General features: G+C 45.9%; 1 long non-coding RNA gene across 1 annotated transcript; it reads right to left on the bottom strand.

Moving 5' to 3' along the window:
- Nucleotides 1-289: 289 nt before the first annotated feature.
- Nucleotides 290-13608, bottom strand: LOC148864938 (uncharacterized). Its single transcript, XR_016110417.1, has 2 exons — nucleotides 13327-13608; nucleotides 290-1157 (listed from the first exon to the last, which is right to left on the bottom strand). It is a non-coding gene; the product is annotated as an uncharacterized LOC148864938 (long non-coding RNA).
- Between the last annotated feature and the right edge of the window lie 8667 nt (nucleotides 13609-22275).

Genomic DNA, 22275 nt, shown 5'->3' with positions numbered 1-22275 from the left:
GACGTAGACGAACAACCTAATACGGTAATTACGTGTTCCTCCCGTCGGGAGATATCCAACAACCCAATGCGGTAATGCCGACGTAGACGAACCCTCACCATTCGATATACCCATTCATCAAATATTCTATAATTAAAAAACCCACGAAGCAAGGAATATTAACCACGTGGCACTCTCAGCCAACCCTTGCCTAGTACAGTGTACACGTGTATGATCGAATGATGTGAACGTCATCACTTAACGGCGTTCAACATCTGTCGAATAGCTTTCTGTCAGGACTCCGGTCAAATCAAAATAAACCCGAACACGGCTTTCTTTTGAAAGAGTTCGGTTAACGGTCACCCCCTTTCTATTTTCCTGCCGTCAAATGTTCACCCAACTTTTGCTTTTTACCCCTTTCGGGCTCCAGCTAATGTCTCCGCATTTTCACTCGTGTTTGACTAAAATACCCCTCGTCCTGGACAAATCTGGAACCCAGTTAGGGGTAGTTCAGTCAGTTCAAGAAATGTAAGAGAGAGCTGAAACATCGGCTTCGTCAACGACAAAGTCTAAGCCAAGCTAGATGACAAATATACCCTTATGACCGTTTCTGAAACTCCGAACGTGTAAATCATACTCCCCTCTCTGGTTCTCTCGGGCCTTCTCTATATAAAAGCACGAATGGCTTCCGTTCGCACAAAATCAATCACAGAAGCCAAAAGACTTGACCTTTGCATCTCAACAAGCAAGCTCTTATTGTAGCGTTCAATTCGACCAATCCAACTCTCGAATTTGATGGCAGAGTCCATGGCGGACATACAGGGAAGAAATTCCGGGACGGGGAACCGCCTGAGATCCCCGACGAGACTACAGGAAAAAGCACCGGCATCCATACAGGTGAGCCGGGCGCCGTTCTCTTCCGGGTGGAAGATAGCGATCCCTCTTCTAACGCCGTTGGTGGTGTCGCCCACGTCGCCCAATACAGCGCAATGGATGGTGGAAGTGCTGAGAACTTCTTCGTCTTCTTCGTCTTCTTCATCTTCTTCGTGCTCTGGAGAGGAATCAAGACAGCAGCAGCAGCAGGATCTGCAGATACCAGAGGCGGAGAAGTCCATTTTCAAGGGATGGCAACATCCAGCGGCCCCTTTCTTCTACGAACCGGCTCCTTTGGTGCTCCCCTTTTCATAGAATTCAGAGGAGAGAAATGAGGGCCATGCATATACATTAATTCATGCATGATATTATGATGTATATATGTGTAGTACAGTACACATATCATGTATTTATACTAAGTGTGTAATATATGATTTTGAATTGCAATCTGATCTGTGAATACTAATGAGTAATGACCCAACAACAGCTCATGCCATAGATTTTTCTTCCTCTTCCATGGGACTAATTCTAATGTAATTTTTGGTTATTCTGTGAGAGTTTACATACGGGAAAATCAGATCATTTGAAAGATATGAACGGTTTTTTCTTTTTTTTTTTTTTTGGCAGAGGTTAAAATATTGGAAAGGCTTCAAAATTGTTTCTCCGGCTAATATACACGCCCTAATCCATAAATCCTTTCAAGGGAGACGAGGGAACCATGACCCCCTATGGCTCATAAATCCTCATATCTATTACATTCTCCTATGTATATTTCCCCATTCCCCCACTAATGGTCGGTCCCACCAATGATCCATCCATATTTATTTTCTTCCCCTAGCTTCCCAATCTATTTTAGGTTTTCGCCCCCCCTCATAAAAAAATTCTGTTTCTTCCTCTGGATACGGTGAAGGTAAACCCTAATTGGAACTAGGCTTGTTGTGTGTTTTTTTTTTTAATTAAATTTAAATAGAATTTAAATTAATAAATTTACTTTGAATTCGTCTTGTTGTGTTTATTACTGTTTAAAATTTTTAAAATTTTTAATCTCGTTACTTGTTATTACAAATTAAGTATAATATTACAGTTAAAAAATAGTAATTTATTTTGAATTTTATGTTATGTTAGTCATTTTTAAGTTAAAATTATTACAGTATAAAATAAATTTATTACAACTAATTATTAAATTTTCAATGTTGATATGAAAATTATTATGTATAATTATAATAATTATTTATTTATTAAACTTTATTATTTTTATTATTTGTTTTATTGTATTATTTATTTTATTCTTATCAGCCTTTTAGATAGCTTTTACTCAATTTATTAGTATTTTAGATAGAAAAAGAGAGATAGGGATTGGAAAAGAGACATTAGATTAAGTTGTTTATTATGTGATAGGTTATGAGATGTTTTTGGAGAAAGTCTTAAGCGGGTGAGATAGTTGTTTAGGAGAGGAGATGATTTAGTTGATTAGGAACGTGTTGTATGTCTGTATATGTGAGAGAGAGAGATGGGCAATTAGGTGAAATTAAAAAAAATGAAAAAATAAAAAAAAAGAAATTAACATTGGACAACAAAGAGCAATATATAGAAGAGAAGCCCAAATGGAGTAGTAAATGATTGGCACAATAGCACTAAACAAAGTTGGTGTTGTTCGAAGTGAGGTGGATGAGCAATGGATGGATTTGTTGCTGAGTTGGATAAACTAATATGGATGGTGATGGCGTACAATCCGGCCGGTCCTACCTGTCAATGAACTTGCCTCTGACTAGAGCAACAAGGGGCCTAAAACGGAGAATAAAGTGGGGGATCTCCGGGGAGGAACCCAGTGAGATTGCTCCGAAGCTCAAGTTAGTACTCTCTCAAAGGCAAGATAAAATCAGATGGCGCAAAGTTCACATACCTTGTTCTTGGGGGGTAGGAACCTTTTATAACCACTTCGCGTACTCACTCCTAAGCTTTTGTCAGGTCAGGTATGGTTATCTCTGCGCTCCTGCCAGTTCGGGTGTCATCACTTTTGCTGGGGTAGAACCGCCACTGATCTCTTTGTCGGAGCCATCTCTGTAACTGGAGATGGCGGTGGCAGGTGGCCGTTGAAGTGCGGCTGTCAAGCGATAGATCCCAAGTCAGTCAGGTGCGCCGCCCCTGGATACGGACTTCCTCGGTGTCAAGAATGGTACGGTTGTTCAGTTCGGCATCCTGGAGGCGAAGTGCTGGAGTGGTGAGCGAGGTGAAGTCTTGAGTTCGGATAGAGGTGTGTCCCAAACTGCCATGGGGCAGGCCAGTTTGGGTTATTGCCCTTTGTGTTCGTAAGGCTCGGGGCCTAAGGGAGAGCTCGGGTTCCTTGTGGGGAGTTCGGGCTCCTTGTAGGGAGTTCGGACTGTTGGTTCCTCCTTTTGGAGCTCGCGCCTTGGGCGTGCTGTTGTGCCGAGCTATTGCCTTTGCCACATGTTGAGTGATTACGAGGTTGGGCCAAATCTTCCTTCATCAATTGCCCCCCACTCCTCGCGCTAAGGGACTTGCCCTGACGCAGGGATTTCGCGAGGTGGCGGGTGGATTTGTTCCGTACTTCGAACTGGTTTTGACTGATAGCACGAAGTGCGCGTTCGTCAGGATTTTTTTGGGTTTCTCAAGCGCTAAAAAGACGGGAAACACACCGATCTGTCTATAAATGCTGACAAACATGACGACGCGTGCTTATTTCAAATTTCAAAAAGCGTGCTGCTGGGAGACGTGACAGCAGGCGTCTTTTCAAATTTGAAAAAATGCGCTGCTGCCGCCTTTAATGCGAGGAGACGTGCGCTGGCGTTCTTTCAATTTCAAAAAGATGTGCGGCCAGTCACGTCTTGGTCTCCAGAGATGTGCGGTTAGCGCGACTGTGGGCCGTTGGATTGGCTTTGATACGAGCCGTTGATTCTCAGTTAATATGGGTATAAATAGTGGGGGACCCCAGTCGCTGTCATTATCCTGCGTTTTGCTTCTTGAGCTTGCGCCCAAGTTTTTAGCTCGCGTTCAAGCCTTTATCTTGCGTTCATGTTCCCGTAGTCCGTTTGCTTTTTTCTGGGTGAGTACCTTCCTGGAATCCTTATTCTTCTTCCGATGTCTAGCTCAGATAGCTCATACAGTTCTTCAAGGGGGTCGGATGCAGGTTCTATGAACTGAGTTGCATCCCCCGACAGTCCTAGTGAACTTGAGGTAGAACTCGAGGAAGAGTTCGAACCCGTAGGCCGAGTCACCTCGGGTAGTTTGGCGTCCTCCTCTCGTCGAGGTCGGACATTAGACAAGTTTGGGCCCTCGACCATGACGCATGAGGGGCTTCACTCCCTTATTACCCAGTTCAACTTGCCTAGGGAGTACACCTATTTTATATCCTCGGGCAGTTTTCCTTGGGAATACGGTCTTGATGAGATCGTGATATTCCAGGAGCAGCTCGTTGCGGGGTTGCGCCTGCCTTTCCACCCCCTCATTGTCAAGGTTATGAACCACTTCGGCATTACTGCAGGCCAGCTTCACCCGAACTCCATTCGTAATTTGGTAAGGACAATCTCCCTAATTTGCGAACAGGTCTTGCCTTTAGACATGGAGATATTCTCTTCCATTTTAATGCTTAAGAAGCAAGCGGGTCCCCTTCCCGGGCGTAGGCGGACGTATTAACTGTCTCCTCGCCCGAGTTTTAAGCTTTTACACGAACTTCCCAACAAGGTCCCAACGTGGAAAGGGGACTACTTTGGGGTGCGAAGTGCATTGGGGTGGCCGTTCCAAACCGGGTGGGGGATGGCCGCCCTTGACGCCAGCGTTACGCTTGATAAGGAGACGGCGAAGGGCCTTCGAAAATGGGCACGACTTGGGCTAAAATGCCACCATTATCTAATGGAGGCCAAGCTTATTGAGGCAAGTCTGAGTTTGGGTAGGTTCCTTACTTAGTGGTTTGTCTTTTGTTTTGCTCTGTTCTTTTCATTTTTTCTAATGCTGAGCTCTTTTCGCAGGTGTGATGGACTTAGAGAGGACTCGTGGTGGGCACCTGTTTCACAGCATGAAGAGGAGGAAAAGAGTCGCCAAATGAACTCGTGCTGAGATGCCCCGAGATGCGGAGCCCGAGGTACCATACTACCCGTCAATGGATCCTCCCAGGGAGCCCAAGATGGCCCCTCCAGTATATGAAGCGGCAGGGGCCCCTTATGCCGAGGCTACTTACACGGGGGCTCCCGCTTACTCTGAACCTGCTTATACGCGAGCTGGGCCCTCAGGCTCGGGAGCCCAAGGCGAGTTCAGGAGCGTGTTGTGGCCGAACCACGCTCTTCAGAAGAGTAGGGAGGCCATCTATTTTGAGGAGGTCACGGCATGGACCGAGCTTCCTTTGAACCAGGTAGCTTGTCGTGTTGCCACTCATGCCATGGTGGTAAGTCAGATTTCTTGTCGGGCTCTTTGCTTTTATCTTTCTTGTTGTTGTTCTTTTGATCATTTGTTCTTTCCTTTTGGTAGGTGAATTCTTCTATCCATGCCTTGGCGGCCCAAGTGGAAAGGAGCTCGAGGCAGGCGCGAGCTGCCGAAGAGGCTTTCCGTGCTGCCGAGGCGGCTTTCCGAGCTGCTGAGGCGGCTTCTCGCGCTGCACAGGCCATCAGGCGAGGTCTCAGAGAGATGCCGAGGCCATGGGAGTTGTAGTAAAGCAAATGGCGGACATGAGGCTGGATTTGCAGCATCAGGTTGAACACCTTCAAGAGGATATTAGGGAGAGGATACAAATCTTTTCTCAAGGCATTGAAGATGCCAAAAAGAAGGCCGTCGATGAATATATTGCCCCGTCGCGCTTTGATGACCTGATGGTGGACTCGTATAGAAGGGGCTTTAAACTAAGCCGGTGGATGATCCGGAATACGTACCCCAAGCTCGATATTAGTGCCATATCCACTTTGCGCATTACTCAGGAGATGGCCGACGCCACTGATGGTGAGCTAGATTCTGAGGGCGAGGCAGGAGTTTCGGGTATCATTGAAGTGCCTTCTGATGGTGAAGAAGTACCTCCTGGCCTGCGATTTTCTTTTGATTAAGTGTACACATTATTATTTATTTATTTATTTTTATTTTTATTTTTTGAAATGTACACAGTATTTTGCAATAGAATGATTTTCTTTTGATTAAGTGTTGGTTGCCCTTTCCTCTGAACTGGCTATATTGCCGAACTGACCAAATGCCGATGTCCCTATTAGTTTGTTGTTGGCACTTCGCCTGAGCTTTTAGTTTGCATCTTTTGCCTTTGCTTGTCCATGCCGAGGTCCTTGTTAGTTCGGCATCCTAGCCCTTTGGCTCTAGTAGTGACTTATTCCACTTCGTTTAGTGATCTATAGGTAGTACCGTCTCAAGTTAACGACGTTCCAAGCTTGGGGTACTTGTTTGCCCTCTAAAGTTTCGAGCTCGTATGCCCTCCCGAGCGCTCTCTTTACTTGGTAGGTCCTTTCCCAATTCGGTCCAAGTTTGCCCACACCGGGCTCGGGTGCCATGATCTTACAGAGAACCAGGTTGCCGACGCGGAAGTTTCGCTTTTTTACTCTGGTGTTGTAGTACCGATCTACCTTCTGCTGGTAAGCTACGGTCTAGATGTATGCAAAGTCTTACCTCATCCAGTAGGTCGAGATTGGTACGCAACTCATCTCCGTTTGTTTGATTGTCGTATGCTTCTAGTGGTAGTGTAGGTATTTCGATCTCTGTCGGGATTACCGCTTCAGTGCCGTAGGTGAGTTTAAAGGGGGTTTCTCTTGTGGCAGTTTTTTCCGTGGTTCGGTGAGCCCATAGAACACTTGGTAGCTCGTTTGCCCACAACCCTTTAACTCGATCTAGTCATGCTTTTAGTCCATAGAGGATAGCTCTGTTCATTACTTCTGTCTGACCGTTTGCCTGTGGGTGTGCGACCGATGTGAAGTTCTGTTGAATTCCCATATCTTGGCACCATTCCTGAAACTTGATATCCTCGAACTACTTGCCATTGTCAGAGATCAGTACCCGAGGTAACCCGAACCGACATACTATGTTCTTCCAAAAGAAGTTTTGTACGTGTCGGGCTGTAACTGTTGCCAGCGGTTTAGCTTCTATCCACTCTGTGAAGTAATCTACCGCCACCACTCGGAACTTCCTCCCACTTGTTGTTGGCGGGAATGGCCCCAGGAGGTCGATGCCCCATTGTGCAAAGGGCCATGGACTGGTGAGATACTTGAGGACGGTGGTAGGCTGATGGTGGATATTGGCATACTTCTGACACTTGTCGCATTTTCTGACGAGCTCGACAGCCTCTACCTTCATCGTTGGCCAGTAGTACCCTTGTCGAAGTGCCTTTTGGGCGAGGGCTCTGCCTTCCAAGTGTCCGCCGCACAGACCTTCATGAGTGTCGTGGAGTACGAGCTCTGCTTTGGTAGGACGCAAGCAACGCAAGTAGGGGAGCGTGTAGGACCGTCGGTACAACCATTCGACTATTATGACGTATTTGGCCGCTTGGCGTTGCACCCTCCTAGCTGTATTGTGGTCGGGAGGGTTCCATCTAGCAAGAAACTCACGAGTGGGTCGATCCAGCTCGACTATGCTTCAAGGACGGGAGCGACCTCCTCTGCCCCACCGAGAATGCTAGGCCGAGGTAAGTCTTCTATGTACACGGTTCTCATGGTATTGTGACTCGTGCTGGCTAACCGGGACAGGGCGTCGGCCTCAGTGTTCTCTGACCTCGGGATTTTCCTGATGAAGTGTGATTGGAAGTTGAGCAGAGCCTCCTTTACTTTTTCCAAGTATGCGATCATATTGAGCTCGCGTGCTTCGTATTCGCCCGTAACCTGGTTGACCACGACATGGGAATCACTGCAGATAACTTTGTTTTGCTCTTACTTTTTGCGCTAGGTTCAGCCCGACTATCAATGCCTCATACTCCGCCTCGTTGTTGGATGCCGCGAACTCAAAGCGTAGTGCGTATTCCAATTTCGTGCCACCCGGGCCGTGCAACACTATTCCAGCCCCGTTGCCCTGCTGGTTCGAGGAGCCATCTACGTGGAGGATCCAGGGCTCTTCATCCCAGTTCGCGTTTGGCCTAACCAGGAGAGATGCCACACTGGCTGCTACTTCACGGGGTTCAGACTCTATTGGCTTGGGAGCTCCGGGCTCACTTGAACTGGGGATCTCGGGCTCAACCGGCCTAGGGACTTCGAGGCTAAATGTGCACTCGGTGATAAAATCTGCTAAGGCTTGGGCCTTAATAGCAGTTCGTGGCTTATACTGGAGGTCGTACTCGTTGAGTTCGATGGCCCACTTCGTTAGCCGACTAGAAACCTTGGGCTTGAGTAAGACTTGCCTCAGAGGTTTGTTAGTCAAGATGGTGACAGTGTGAGCCTGGAAATATGGGCAGAGTTTCTGAGTCACAATTATTAGCGCGTATGCTAGCTTTTCTATCTATGGGTATCTTGTCTCTACTCCCTACAGAATTTTACTAACATAATAGATGGGCCGCTGGACCCGATCTACTTCTTTTATTAGTACCGAACTGACCACCTCGTCGCTTGCCGAGAGGTACAGTTCTAAGACCTCACCCTCATTGGGCCTGGCTAAGATTGGAACACTAGCGAGGTAGCTTTTTAGCTCGTCGAACGTGACCTGACAGTCTCGGGTCCATTCGAACCCTTTGCCTTTGATTGCCTTAAAGAAAGGCAGATAGTGGCCTGCCGATTTGGATATGAAGCAGCTCAGAGCGGCTATGCGACCGTTTAGCCTTTGAACCTCTTTTACTTCTTGGGGTGGTCTCATATCTAGGATGGCATTTATCTTGTCCGGGTTGGCCTCAATACCACGCTGGTTGACAATGTACCCTAGGAACTTACCCAAGGTGACACCGAATGCACATTTGTTTGGGTTTAGTTTCATGCTAAATTGACGCAGAATTTGTAAGATAGAATCTAAGTCTTGTATTGATTCCTCTGAAAACTGCGTCTTGGCGACCATGTCGTCTACATAACATTCTATTTTTGTGCCAATTAAGGGCCAAAATAGCTTATTCACAAGTCTTTGGAAGGTCGCCCCAGCATTCTTCAGTCCGAAGGGCTTGACCTTGTAGCAGTACAGGCCGAACTCGGTTATGAAGTAGTCTTTTGGGCAAGCTCGGTTCAGGTCGGTGTAGTCGACGCACATGCGCTAGTTGCCGTTTGCCTTTTTCACCAGCACTGGGTTGGCTACCCAGTTCAAGTAATGAACTTCCCTTATGAAGTCTGTAGCAAGGAGCTTTTCGACCTCCTCGTCGACTGCCCTCCAGCGCTCTAGGGCTAAGTTGTGTTTCTTCTGTCTAATGGGTCTAACTACAGGGTTAGTATTAAGTTTGTGAGTTATAAGGATAGGGTCAATACCAGACATATCGGCCGCAGACCATGCAAAAATATCTAAATTTTGAAGTAAGAAACTCACCAGTTCAGTTCGTAGAGTCTCCTTGACGGAAGCACCGATTTGTAGCGTTCGACTCTGGTTCGTAGCCAAAGTCGGGATTGCGATCGTTTCCTCTGTGGGCGAAGCTCGTTCCTCACCCTTCTCCATAGGCCGCTCTAGCTCGAGGTCGTTGGCCGCCTTGGTTTTTCCCTTCAGGGCGGCAACATAACACTTACGGGACTCAAGCTGGTCGCCCCGCGCTACCCCCACACCGAAGTCTGTAGGGAACTTCATTGCCAAATAGTAGGTGGAGACCACTGCATGTAGGACATGCGTAATTGGCCGCCCTATTATGGCATTGTAGGAGGAGGGGGTCGCGACCACCAGGAAATCGTGGTTGAGTCTGACTGCACAAGGCCATGTGCCAACTTCCACAGGTACTGTTATTTTCCCAAGGGGCCTGACTTCCTCTCCGCTGAAGCCCACCAGAGGAGTGTTCGTGGGCTTCAACTCGCTTCTCTGCAACTGAACCTGGTCAAATGCCGACTTGAAGAGGATGTCTATCAAGCTACCTGAATCCACAAGTATGCGCCTGACTTCGAAGTCGCTGGTCCTTAGTTTTATGACGAGCACGCCATCGTGGGTGTAGTGGACACCTCGCGCATCATCTTCCGTGAAGAAGATCGGTTCTTCCGTCTTCGGTCTCTTTGGAGGGTTCTGTTCTTCTCGGGCTGCTTCGCGAACGGACGTTTGGGCCGCTGCCAAAGTACAACCTACTACCACTGAATCTCCCACTATCACGTGGATAGTTCCCCGAACTGGCCTCTCTTTTGGAGGCTGTTTTTGCGATGGTTCGGCTGGCCTGCTGCTGGGTTCGGGGGCATCTCTTCCGTGCTCCCCTTGCCGACCTGTCTTATTATTATTATTATTATTATTATCATCATTATTATTATTATTATTATTATTATTATTATTATTATTATCATCATCATCATTATTATTATTATTATTATTATTATTATTATTATTATTATTATTATTATTATTATTATTATTATTATTATGCTGTACAAAAATTCTCAAGTACCGGTGGTGGATGAGTCCCTCTATCTCGTCCTGGAGATTATTACACTGTTTGGTACTATGACCGTGATCTCTATGAAAACTACAATACAAGTTTTTATTTCTCTCGTTTGGGTTTCCTTTCAGTTGAGGTGGCCATTTGACGTATGGGGCATCTTTGATCGTCATCAAGATCTCAGTCCGCCTCATGTTTAAGGGTGTGTAGTCCGTCCGAGTTGCTAAGGGAACTCGAAACGGTTGGCTCGGCTTCGCCTCCCGGGCTGGGTTTTTCCTGTCAACTGGGTTGGAGGGCTCACCTTCCCTCTTCCTTTTCTCGATCCCCCTTTCGGTCCTTTGGTTGATCTCTTCCTCTGTTCTCATGAACTTGTCCGCGAGCTTGAAGAATTTGGATACAGTTGCGGGCTGGTTAGCTACCATGTGCCATTTGAACTCCTTGTGCGTTACTCCTCTCTTGGCCACCGCGAGCTGCACCCCGGGGTCCAGCCATGGTATCTACAAGCACACGTCATTGAACCGCTTGATGTAGCCCCGAATGGACTCTCCTTCTCTCTGGACTACTCTGAAGATGCTTTCCTCGGTTCTGGGGCACCGCTTGCTGGTAACGAAGTGTGCGGTGAAGACCTGCACGAACTGGGTCCAGCTTCTTATTGACCCGGGGGCCAGGTTCCTGTACCAAGTGCGGGCCACCCCCCTGAAGGTGGTGGTGAAGGCTATGCACATGCACGATTCACCGGCCCTAGCTAGGTGCATTTGGGACAGGAAGGCATCGATGTGGTCGTTGGGGTCGAAGGACCCATCATACTTGTCTAAAGGGGGGAGCTTGAAGTCTCTGGGCATGGGAACTATGAGGAGTTCTGATGAGAGGGGGGAAAGAACTGATAGAATAGGGGCAACTTTTACCTCGTCTGAGCTTGTCTCTTCTTTACCTCTAAGCTTGGGTTGGACACGGGTGGCAGTTCGGCAACTTCGCCGGCGCCTTCACTGCTGAGTGGGTCTGGTACTGGCGCTGCTGGCCTCTGTGTTGCCAAGCTGGATGGGCCCAGACCGTTTGTAGTCTGCCGCTAGGACGCTGAATCGATTCTCTGTCAGCGGGAGCTCAGACTTGGAGTGTCGAGATACTGACTTGGCGGGTGAGGTCCCCGACCCGCCGGCGAGTTGCGAGGCGGGGGTGATTTTTCTTTCCCGTCGGCCCAGGGATGAGGCCTAGCTCTTGTGGCGGTTCTGAAGCTGGGAAGCTTCTCATCGGTGATGGCGTCCACCCTGAGGGGAGGGCTTAACCGGCTTTGGAGCAGGGTGCCGAGGTGAAAGCAGTAGTTGGAGCTGATGCTGCTGGAATTGTTGCATTTGGGCTTGCATTGCCCGCATGCATTGCATCAGGTCGTCGAACTGGTTCTGGATGGTCATCAGGGGGACAACAGTTGGTTCAGTAAAGGTTATTTCAACAGGGAGTGGAAATGGGACATTCATGGTGGGAAGGTTTACGGGTGCCACCGTTCGTGGCGCATTTAGGCTGGGGATCCCATCCACCGGAAGGGGGATGGTGAACTGTCCAATGCACACCATGGGGACTTGAAGTTGTTCCCTGGTGGTGTTCATCTCCGTGCCACGTCCAGCGTTGCTGGAAGAAGCCATGAGTGTTGGGGTTTTTTTGGGGAAAAAAAGAGGTTACGAGAGTTTTAGAGGGAGACTTTTAGAAGCTTTCCCACAGACGGTGCCAATTGATGGTGCGCAATCCGGCCGGTCCTAGCTATCAACGACCTTGCCTCTGACCGGAGCAACTGGGGGCCTGAAACGGAGAAGAAAGTGGGGGATCTCTGGGGAGGAACCCGGTGAGATTGCTCCGAAGCTCAAGTTAGTACTCTCTCTAAGGCAAGATAAACCAGATGGCGCAAAGTTCACATACCTTGTTCTTGGGGGGTAGGGAGCCTTTTATAACCACTTCGCACTCACTCCTAAGCTTCTGTCAGGTCGGGTATAATTATATCTGCGCTCCTGCCAGTTTGGGTGTCATCACCTCTGCTGGGGCAGAACCGCCACTGCTCTCTTTGTCGGAGCCATGTCTGTAACTGGAGATGGCGGTGGTAGGTGAAGTTGGCAGGTGGCCGTTGAAGTGCGGCTGTCAAGCGTTAGATCCCAAGTCAGTCAGGTGTGCCGCCCCTAGATACAGACTTTCTTGGTGTCAGGCATAGTACGGTTGTTCAGTTTGGCGTCCTGGAGGCAAAGTGCTAAAGTGGTGAGCGAGGTGAAGTCTTGAGTTCGGATAGAGGTGTGTCCCGAACTGCCATGGGGCAGGCCAGTTCGAGTTGTTGCCTTTTGTGTTCGTAAGGCTCGGGGCCTAAGGGAGAGCTTGGGTTCCTTGCGGGGAGTTCGGGCTCCTTATAGGGAGTTCGGACCGCTGGTTCCTCCTTTCGGAGCTCGCGCATTGGGCGTGCTATTGTGCCGAGCTGTTGCCTTTGCCACGTGTTGAGTGATTACGAAGTCGGGCCAAATTTTCCTTCATCAGATGGTTTGATGACCTCTACACACATGAAAGTCAGAAGCTTCGAAGTGGTTTCTCGAAGAGGAGCACTCTGATGCTCAAATCGAAAATGAAAAAGTGGTGATCAGCTGGACTGAGTTTGTTATAGCCATATGAGATGAAGCAAGGTTTTTAAAAACGAATCGAAAATAGAACTGATTAGGGGACCGGTTTCCGGTTAAGCGGTTCAACTGTTCAGCCCGTGATATCATAAATAAATTAAAAAATAAAAAATATATGTTCAATTTTGGGAACCACCCAACCTTCAGTCCTTCGAACCTGAAGGTATAAGACTCAAAAAAAAAAAAAAAACTCGAAATTGGTGTCCCCCAAGGAAAACTTTTGGGAACCACCAATTTCGAGCCTAACACTCTATTGGGAACCACTAATTTGGAAACCCAAAAGCTTTGCATTATTTTTGAAGGTCGGGTGGTTCCCAAAAGTTGTAGATAGAACAAGCATGGCAGAATAGTGGGCAGGAAATATACCATAACCACTGGTATAGGTAACGTTGCAAAATCGTCGGCCGCCGCTATAAGTCGGTTGCCAGACCCGTCACTGCCGCAACCCACAGCTGTTACTATTGGATCTGTTGCAAAATCAACGTTGTCCGCCATAGACGAAGCTCACTGCCGTCGCTAGTCACCGTGAATCACCGTCAGTCGCTGTGTCACCGTCCGATATCGTAGGTCGTGGCCGCCATAGGTGGTCGATTGGGTGTAATGGATGAAAGGAGGAAAGGATTAGAATGAAAATGAGGTCGTTCTAACTATAAACGTAAGAGATGGGATTGGGGATATGGGGTCATTTTGTTTCTTTTTTTTTTTATTTAAATCAGTGAAAATAAAAATAATAATCTGCGAACCGCTGCCCGGATCGAATGGTTTAGCGGTTCAAGGTGATTTTTTGAGTTTTTCAACGAGTTTTAAAGATTTACCGGTTTATAGTATAACGGGACCCGGGGGGCTGAACGGTTACTGGTTTTTCTGGTCCGACACTCCGGTCCGGTCCAGTTTAGAAAAGCATGAGATGAAGAGCTTAAGTGAGCAAGAAAGTAGAGAAATTTAATTAGGGAGTCTGAGAGTTAGAGAGGATGAAAAGGGTCTCACCTTAGGCGGTGTGCCCTTATATACCTACGGGCTACCGGGAGTGTTGTTGTGTTCTTCATGAGTGGGACATGGGACTGGGACCTGTAAGCAATTAGGACCGAGATAGGTTTGAAGAGAATGTGCCATACGTAATAAGTTCCGTGTGAGAAGCTCAGAGACATTGGTGGGCTTCATCTTGTGTTGTTTGTGTCACATGTCCGGATGGCCCTGCATTGTTCGAGGGACGTTGCAAGTTGCAACATGCATCGACATTAGCCTTCAATTCAGGGTGCATGAGGGCGTGCCACATGACCATTCCTTGGCTCGTCTAAATTTTTTCGACTTGACCAGGTGTCAATTTCTCCGTCTTCCACATGGCGGTGGTTCAACCCCGACCTGACTCTCAAGTCTCAACCATATCAATTGCCCCTACTTCTAAAGATGAGGTGTGTAGAGTGCTTGGTACGTACTACATAGTAGTACGGGGACTAGCTCTTGGCAAGCTCGATATGGAAGTACTAAGCCATTATTCGACTGCGTTGACTAATCAAACTTAATTTGGTAATTTCCATATATCATAAGAAAATAGTGCACTAGTTTTTCCCTAAATTCTTTTTCCTATAACCACTTTTCCCTTGTAGACTCACGTCCTAATCCCTAATAAATTGGGGCAAATCCTAAAGAATATATAAAAAATTGAAACCCTAAAATTTTGATCTTAACCCTAACTACCAATTGAAAATAGACATATAACCCTTGCATTCCCCAATAATTTGATTGGATGCCATGATAACATCTAAGTTGTTAGAGCTTCTCAAAAAGGTTCCTTAGATGCCTTATAGGTAGGTATCTTAGAAATAATAAGAAATAATTGTAGGCATTAGTAACCCTCATGTCATTGAAGGCTATCAAGGGTTTGTTTGGCATACGAGAATAGGTACTTGGAATCGAAATCAGAATGATCCATTTTGATTCCTATTGTTTGTTTAGCAGGAGTGAGATTTTGATTTCCATTCTTGGAGGAAATGATTGAAGATGGCTAAATGTTTCGTTTTACAGCTCAAACTCACATGGAAGAAGAGGAGGAGCATCCATGAGAGTCACTACAAGAAAATCGGTCTAAGCCGGCAGTCGCAAGATTAAGAAAAAAAACACAAAATAGTACTAAAAATAAAAGAGAATAACAAAACCACAGAGTAAATGCAAAAATGGACTAGTCCTCTCTTATGCCTTACCAGCTGAAGAATGAACGACCAGAGAAGATAAAGGTGGGAGAGGAGAGGATGAAAGAGAGGCCGAGGTGGTCTTGAAAATCTTGGATAGCATTCTGAGTCTGTGTAGTGAGAAAAATGGTTAGAAATTGGAAGGGGAAAGAACGAAAGAGACAAGAAGAGGGTTCTGGGATGTGGAATTCACTTTTTCAATCTTGCAGATAAGGGCAACTTTTTGCCCTTAATATCAATAAAAAATAATATTTTTATATAATAACTAAAATAGGGTATTTTTTTGAAAAAATATCAAGAAAGGGCATTGTTGTTCGTCTTCCTCCTTTGCTCTTTATCCATGTGAATGGATCATAACATTCCAGCCAAGTTAGAACCAGAAATGCTCTTCACGTATTAGAAAGTTGCCCTTATTTGCAAGAAACCCATATTCACACCACGAATATTTGGGGCTTTTGCCACCACCTCTGGCAAATCGAAATTGATTCCTTCTCGGACATGGGGGTGCTTCTATAGTATCATCTACAGGCAATCTTTGGTGCTTCCACCCACATCCACCAGGCGTTCCACCCCTTTAAACCCATCGTAGCCCTCCAATATCGTCTTAATGAACGGCACTGAATGACACGGGTACCCCCGACCTGTACTCTACTTGTTACTATTGTAAGGTCAAAGATATGGGTAGCAAGAACATCCGAAAGTATGAAGAGTGGGGAAATCAGGTTACCGATGATACAATTTCTCAAATGGAGATAGGATGCCAATAACTAAGGAAGATAGGCGACTTATGAGATATACTGCGGTTTCAAATGTTTCAGGCTAGAATTTGGAAGGATTTTTTTTAGTAGAGCCATTTTGCTCTAGTGTGTGTGGGCAAGAAAGGCAATGAATTATTCCTAAAGAGAGAAGAAGAGGAACAAGCCAATTATGCTAAGTATTGCCATCAATTTGAAGCATTTTAATTTTGCAATCAAATTGATTTTCACCATAGATTTAAATTGAGTGAACAAGAGTGGCACATTTGACTTGCACGTCATAAGATAGATATATGTGTATTTACTAAAAGCATCAACGAAATGCAAATAATAACGAAATCCGTTGATTGAAGAACAAGGAGCGGGGTCCCATACATAAAAGAAAATAAGTTCCAATGGTCTGATAATAGTAGTAGAACTGAGAGAAGGGAAGACTATGGCTTTTGCCGAGTTGACAGTGGTGACAGGGGACAAGCCACTTATTTGTGACAGGTAATTGAAACTTGGTGATGATATGCTGAGTACTTATAGGATTTGGGTGGCCAAGCCTTGATGCTAGATGAATGATTGGTGCGTTTTCCAATGAAAACTCTTGGTCTGCATGGTGAGTGAGGGCATGTTGTTTTTGCATCTGATACAAACCATTTTTAATTGGTCCGTGGAGAAGATTCTCTCCCGTGGCATTAATCTTAGCGAAGAAACCAAAATAATTAAAAACAAGTGTTGCATCATTGTCATGGTAGAATTGAGATACAAAAATCAAATTCTTCTTAATTTGAGACACATGAAGAGTATTTCTTAAAGAGAACCATGTGAAGTAGATAAAATAGCATGACCAATATGCGAAATTTTCAAACATTGGCCATTACCAATAGAGATCTGATCATTCCCACGATATTCTTGGTGTAGAAATTAGTTTTCAAGCTCTGATGTCATGTGATTTGTGGCACCTGAATCTGGGTACCAATTGAGATCATGATTGCAAGCAGAGGAGGAAGCAATCATAGCTGAACCATTGGAATGACCACCAAGAAGATCAAAGAAATGCCTACAGGTATGAATAGTGTGGCCACAATAGTTGCACAGTTGGCATACTACATTGTTGTCTTTCTAATAATTGGAAGGAGAATGATGAGAATTGCTACCTTGATTGCTTCTCTGGTTACTAGTGGTGCGCAATCCGGCCAGTCCTAGTTGTCAACGATCTTGCTTCGGGCTGGAGTAGAAAGTGCCTAAAACAGAGGAGAAAGCGAGTAATCTCCGGGGAAGAACCCGGTGAGAATGCTCCGATGTTTAAGTTAGTATTTCCTCAAAGGCAAGATAAAACCAGATGGCGCAAAGTTATCACATACCTCGTTCTTGGGGGGTAGAGAACCTTTTATAACCACTTCGCGCACTCACTCCTAAGCTTCTGTCAGGTCGGGTATAATTACCTCTGCGCTTCTGCCAGTTCGGGTTTCATCACCTCTGCTGAGGCAGAACCGCCACTGCTCTCTTTGTCGGAGTCGTCTCTGTAACTGGAGATGGCGGTGGCAGGTGGCCGTTGAAGTGTGGCTGTCAAGCGTCAGATCCCAAGTCATTCAGGTGTGCCACATCAGGATACGGACTCCTTCGGTGTCAGGTACGGTACGGTTGTTCAATTTGGCGTCCTGGAGGCGAAGTGCTGGAATGGTGTGCGAGGTGAAGTCTTGAGTTCGGATAGAGGTGTGGCCCGAACTGCCATGGGGCGGGCCAGTTCGGGTTGTTGCCCTTTGTATTCATAAGGCTTGGGCTCCTTGTGGGGAGATCGGACCGTGGGTTCCTCTTTTCGGAGCTCGCGCCTTGGGCGTATTGTTGTGGCGAGCTATTGCCTTTCCACGTGTTGAGTGGTTATGAGGTCGGGCCAAATCTTCCTTCATCAATTGCCCCCCACTCCTCATGCAAAGGGACTTGCCCTGGCGTGGGGAGTTCGCGAGGTGGCGGGTGGATTTGACCCATACTTCGAACTGGTTTTATTGATAGCACGAAGTGCGCATTCGTCGGGATTTTTCTAGGTTTCTCGAGCGCCAAAAAGTCGGGAAACGTGCCAATCTGTCTATAAATGCTGATAGATGTGATAACGCGCATTTATTTCAAAATTTAAAAAACGCATCGCTGGAGACATGACAACGAGCGTCTTTTCAAATTTGAAAAAATGCGCCACTGCCGCCTTTAACGCGGGGAGACGTGCACTGGCGCTCTTTCAGTTTCAAAAGACGTGCGGCCAGTCACGTCTCGGTCTTAGGAGACGTGCGGTCAGCGTGACCGCGAGCCATTGGATTTGCTTTGATCAGAACCGTTGATTTTTTGTTACTGTGGGTATAAATAGTGGGGGGCCCTAGTCGCTTTGTCCTTCTCCTGTGTTTTGCTTCTTAAGCTCGTGTCCAAGTTTCAGCTCACGTCCAAGTCATTAGCTCGCGTTCAAGTTCCCGTAGTCCGTTTGCTTTTTCCGGGTGAGTACTTTCTTGGAATCCTTCTCCTCTCGATGTTTAGCTCGGATAGCTCAGACAGTTCTTCGAGGGGGTCAGATGTAGTTTCTACGAACCGAGCTGTATCCCCCAACAGCCCTAGTGAACCCGAGGTAGAGCTCAAGGAAGAGTTCGAACCCATAGGCCGAGTCACCTCGGGTAGTTTAGCGTCCTCCTCCCGTCGAGGTCGGACGTTAGACAAGTTTGGGCCCTCGACCATGATGCCTGAGGGGCTTTACTCCCTTATTACCCAGTTCAACTTGCCTAGGGAGTACACCTATTTTATACCCTCGGGCAGTTTCCCTTGGGAACACGGTCCTGATGAGATCGTGATATTCCAGGAGCAGCTTGTTGCTAGGTTGCGCCTACCTTTCCACCCCCTCATTGTCGAGGTTATGAACCACTTCGGCGTTATTGTCGGCCAACTTCACCCGAATTCTATTCGTAACGTGGTGGGGACAATCTCCCTATTTTGCGAACAGATCTTGCCTTTACACCTGGAGATTTTTTCTTCCATTCTAATGCTTAAGAAGCAAGCAGACATTTTACCTGTCTCCTTGCCCGGGGTTTAAGCTTTTACATGATCTTCCCATCAAGGTCCCGGCGTGGAAACGAGACTACTTCGGGGTGCAAAGTGCATTGGGGTGGCCGTTCCAAACTGGGTGGGGGATGACTGCCCCTGATGCCAGTGTTACGCTTGATAGGGAGATGGCGAAGGGTCTCCAGGAATGGGCATGGCTTGGACTAAAATGCCACCGTTATTTGATGGAGGCCAAGCTCATCGAGGCCGGTCTAAGTTCGAGTAGGTTCCTTACTCAGAGGCTTGCCTTTTGTTTTGCTCTGTTCTTTCGTTTTCCTGATGCCGAACTCTTTTTGCAGGTGTGATGGACGTAGAGAAGACTCGTGGCGAGAACCTGTTTCACGCCATGAAGAGGAGGAAGCGAGTTGCCAAACGAACTTGTGCCAAGCTGCCCCAAGATGCGGAGCCCGAGGTACCGGACTACCCATTAGTGGATCCGCCCAGGGAGCCCGAGATGGCCCCTCCAGTACAAGAAGCGGCAGGGGCCCCTCACGCCGAGGCTACTTACACGCGGGCTCCCGCTTACTCTGAGTCTGCTTATACGCGAGTTGGGCCTTCAGGCTCGGGAGCCCAAGGCGAGTTCAGGAGCGTGTTGTTGCCGAACCACGCTCTTCAAAAGAGTAGGGAGGCCATTTACCCTGAGGAGGTCGCGCATTGGACCGAGCTTCCTTTGAACCAGGTAGTTTGTCGTGGTGCCACTCATGCCATGGTGGTAAGTCAGCGATTTCTTGTTGGGCTCTTTGCTATTATCTTTCTTGCTATCGTTCTTTTGATCATTTGTTATTTTTCTTTTGGTAGGTGAATTCTTCTATTCATGCCTTGGAGACCCAAGTGGAAAGGAGCTCGAGGTAGGCGCGAGCTGCCGAAGAGGCTTCCCGCGTTGTCGAGGCGACTTCTCGAGCTACTGAGGTGGCTTCTCGCGCTGCACAGGCCAGGCTGGCGAGGTATCAGAGAGATACCGAGGCCATGGGAGTTGTGGTGAAACATATGGCAAACCTGAGGCTGGATTTGCAGCATCAGGTTGAATACCTTCAAGAGGATATTAGGGAGAGGACAAATATCTTTTCTCAAGGCATCGAGGATGCTAAGAGGAAGGCCGTCGATGAATATATCGCCTCGTCGCACTTTGATGACCTGATGGTGGGCTCGTACAGAAGGGGCTTTAAACTATGCCGGTGGATGATCCGAAATACGTACCCCAAGCTAGATATTAGCGTTATAACCACTTCGCACATTACTCAGGAGATGGCCAACGCTGTAGACGATGAACTGGACTCTGAGGATGAGGCAGGACTTTCGGGTATCGTTGAAGTGCCTTTTGATGGTGAAGAAGTACCTCCAGGCTTGTGAGCTCGATATTATATATATATATTTTGGAAATGTACACTCGCTTATTTTGCAATGGAATGACTTTCTTTTGGTTAAGTGTTGGTCACTCTCTTTCCCGAACTAACCGTATTTTCCGAACTGACCATATGCCCAATCTATTTTGCTTGGGTTACTACACTCGTGCGGTCTGTTTTGCCTTTGCTTGCCTATGCCTAGGTCCTTGTTAGCTCGGCATTCTAGCCTTAAGGCTCTGGTAACGACTTAGTCAACTTCGCTTGGTGATCTATAGACGTACTCTAATTTAAGACCACCCAACATATAGTGAATTAGGTCAACATCTGAGGTTAGATAACTCAAAGCTGCCAAAGATTCTGCAAGACCCTTAATTTTTTGTATGTACTTTGCCATCATCATTCCTCCTTTCTGAATATGAGCTAACTCAATTTTGAGATCATGAATGCATGATTTATTAGATGATGAATGCAGATCATGCAGTGCTTTCCAAACAGAACAAGAGGATATGCAACCTACAACTTGGGCCAAGGCTGGTTCTGTAAGTGTTGAAAGAATCCAACTAAGGATCAATTGATCCTATTCATGCCAGGAGATATACTCTGGGTTTACTCTCCTAGAGGAAGACAATTCATTAAAAAACTGAGGACAGGGAAGCTACCATCAACATACCAATGTATTTGAAAATGAACCCATTATGTACCACTGAAATTGGAACAGGCCAAATCCCAGAATAAATTTGTGGCTTCAGTTGAATAAAACGCACAATCATCTTTCAGTCGTTTTAGTTTCGTTTTCTTTTTTCTTTTTTCAAATGGAAAAAGAAGTGTTCTTTTCAAAACATGAACAATTGATGATAAACAAATAACTATTGACAACAAAGAACTTTAACTCTTATTCCTGATCCTTCTAAGTATTAATTAAGATATAATGTGTGCAATTACATTCTAATCACTTAATTTTATACAAGCATTTAAGACAAACTTCACATTCTGGGTCTGTCCTGACACAAAGACCCTCTCAAATATTTTTCTCTACCTGACTTTATTGTTGGATGTGTACTCTGATTCTCATTGAGCAATCAATTGAAGTTTGCCTGACAGCATCAAATATTTTTCTTGATTTCAAAATTTGCAATTGTTCTGGTTTTTAAAAGTTCACAATTTTCAATTGAAGCATGTCAAGCAACCTAAATAGATGCCTCATTCTCCAAAATTCGCTCCAACTTAATCTATCTCCTCTTTTTTATAACTCCATTTTATTTCTTACTTTACAAGTTTCCTCTCCTTATCCTATCATCTCTCAACTCCCTAGAGTACAAATGAAAATATGTAGAGTGCAAAACCTTAGGCTGTGTTTGGTTGCAGTGCAAATTTATTTGCACTAATACAAATGCATGGGAGTGCACATGTAAAAAAAGCAAATTCTTGTTTAATTTTGTTTTAAATTTTACTTTATTCTATTTCATGTCTTAATTTACTTTATTTGTACTGCAATCAAACAAAATAAGCTAAAATTTGAAATAAAAGTAAGTCAGAATTGACACTCAAAACATTTGTACTGCCATGGTTTTGCATTAGTGCAAATTTATTTACATTGCAACCAAACACAGCCTTATGTTTTGTATTATTTTATTCACTGTACATATTTGCATTTGAAAAGAGTATTTGTATGTATAGTACAAATACAAACAAAATAATACAAAATACAAGGTTTTGCACTCTTATATTTTGCATTCTTTTATATAATATTTGCACAGTACATATTTGCATTTGAAAGTTCGATTTGGAAAAAGTATAAATACAAATATGTACAGTACAAATACATACAAAATAATGCAAAATACAAAATTTTGCACTCTACATATTTGCATTTGTACTCCTTCCAAACTGAGCTTTAAGAAATGTTACACGAGCAAGGACAAAGCACCCGAATAACTGCCGAAAGATTAGCAATAACTCAAA

Source organism: Nelumbo lutea, chromosome 3 (assembly GCF_056320005.1).
Source record: "Nelumbo lutea isolate HS-2025 chromosome 3, American lotus-T2T, whole genome shotgun sequence".
Taxonomy (NCBI): domain Eukaryota; kingdom Viridiplantae; phylum Streptophyta; class Magnoliopsida; order Proteales; family Nelumbonaceae; genus Nelumbo; species Nelumbo lutea.
Note: the sequence above shows the minus strand (reverse complement) of the source record. Positions and strands in the feature narration are given on the sequence as shown.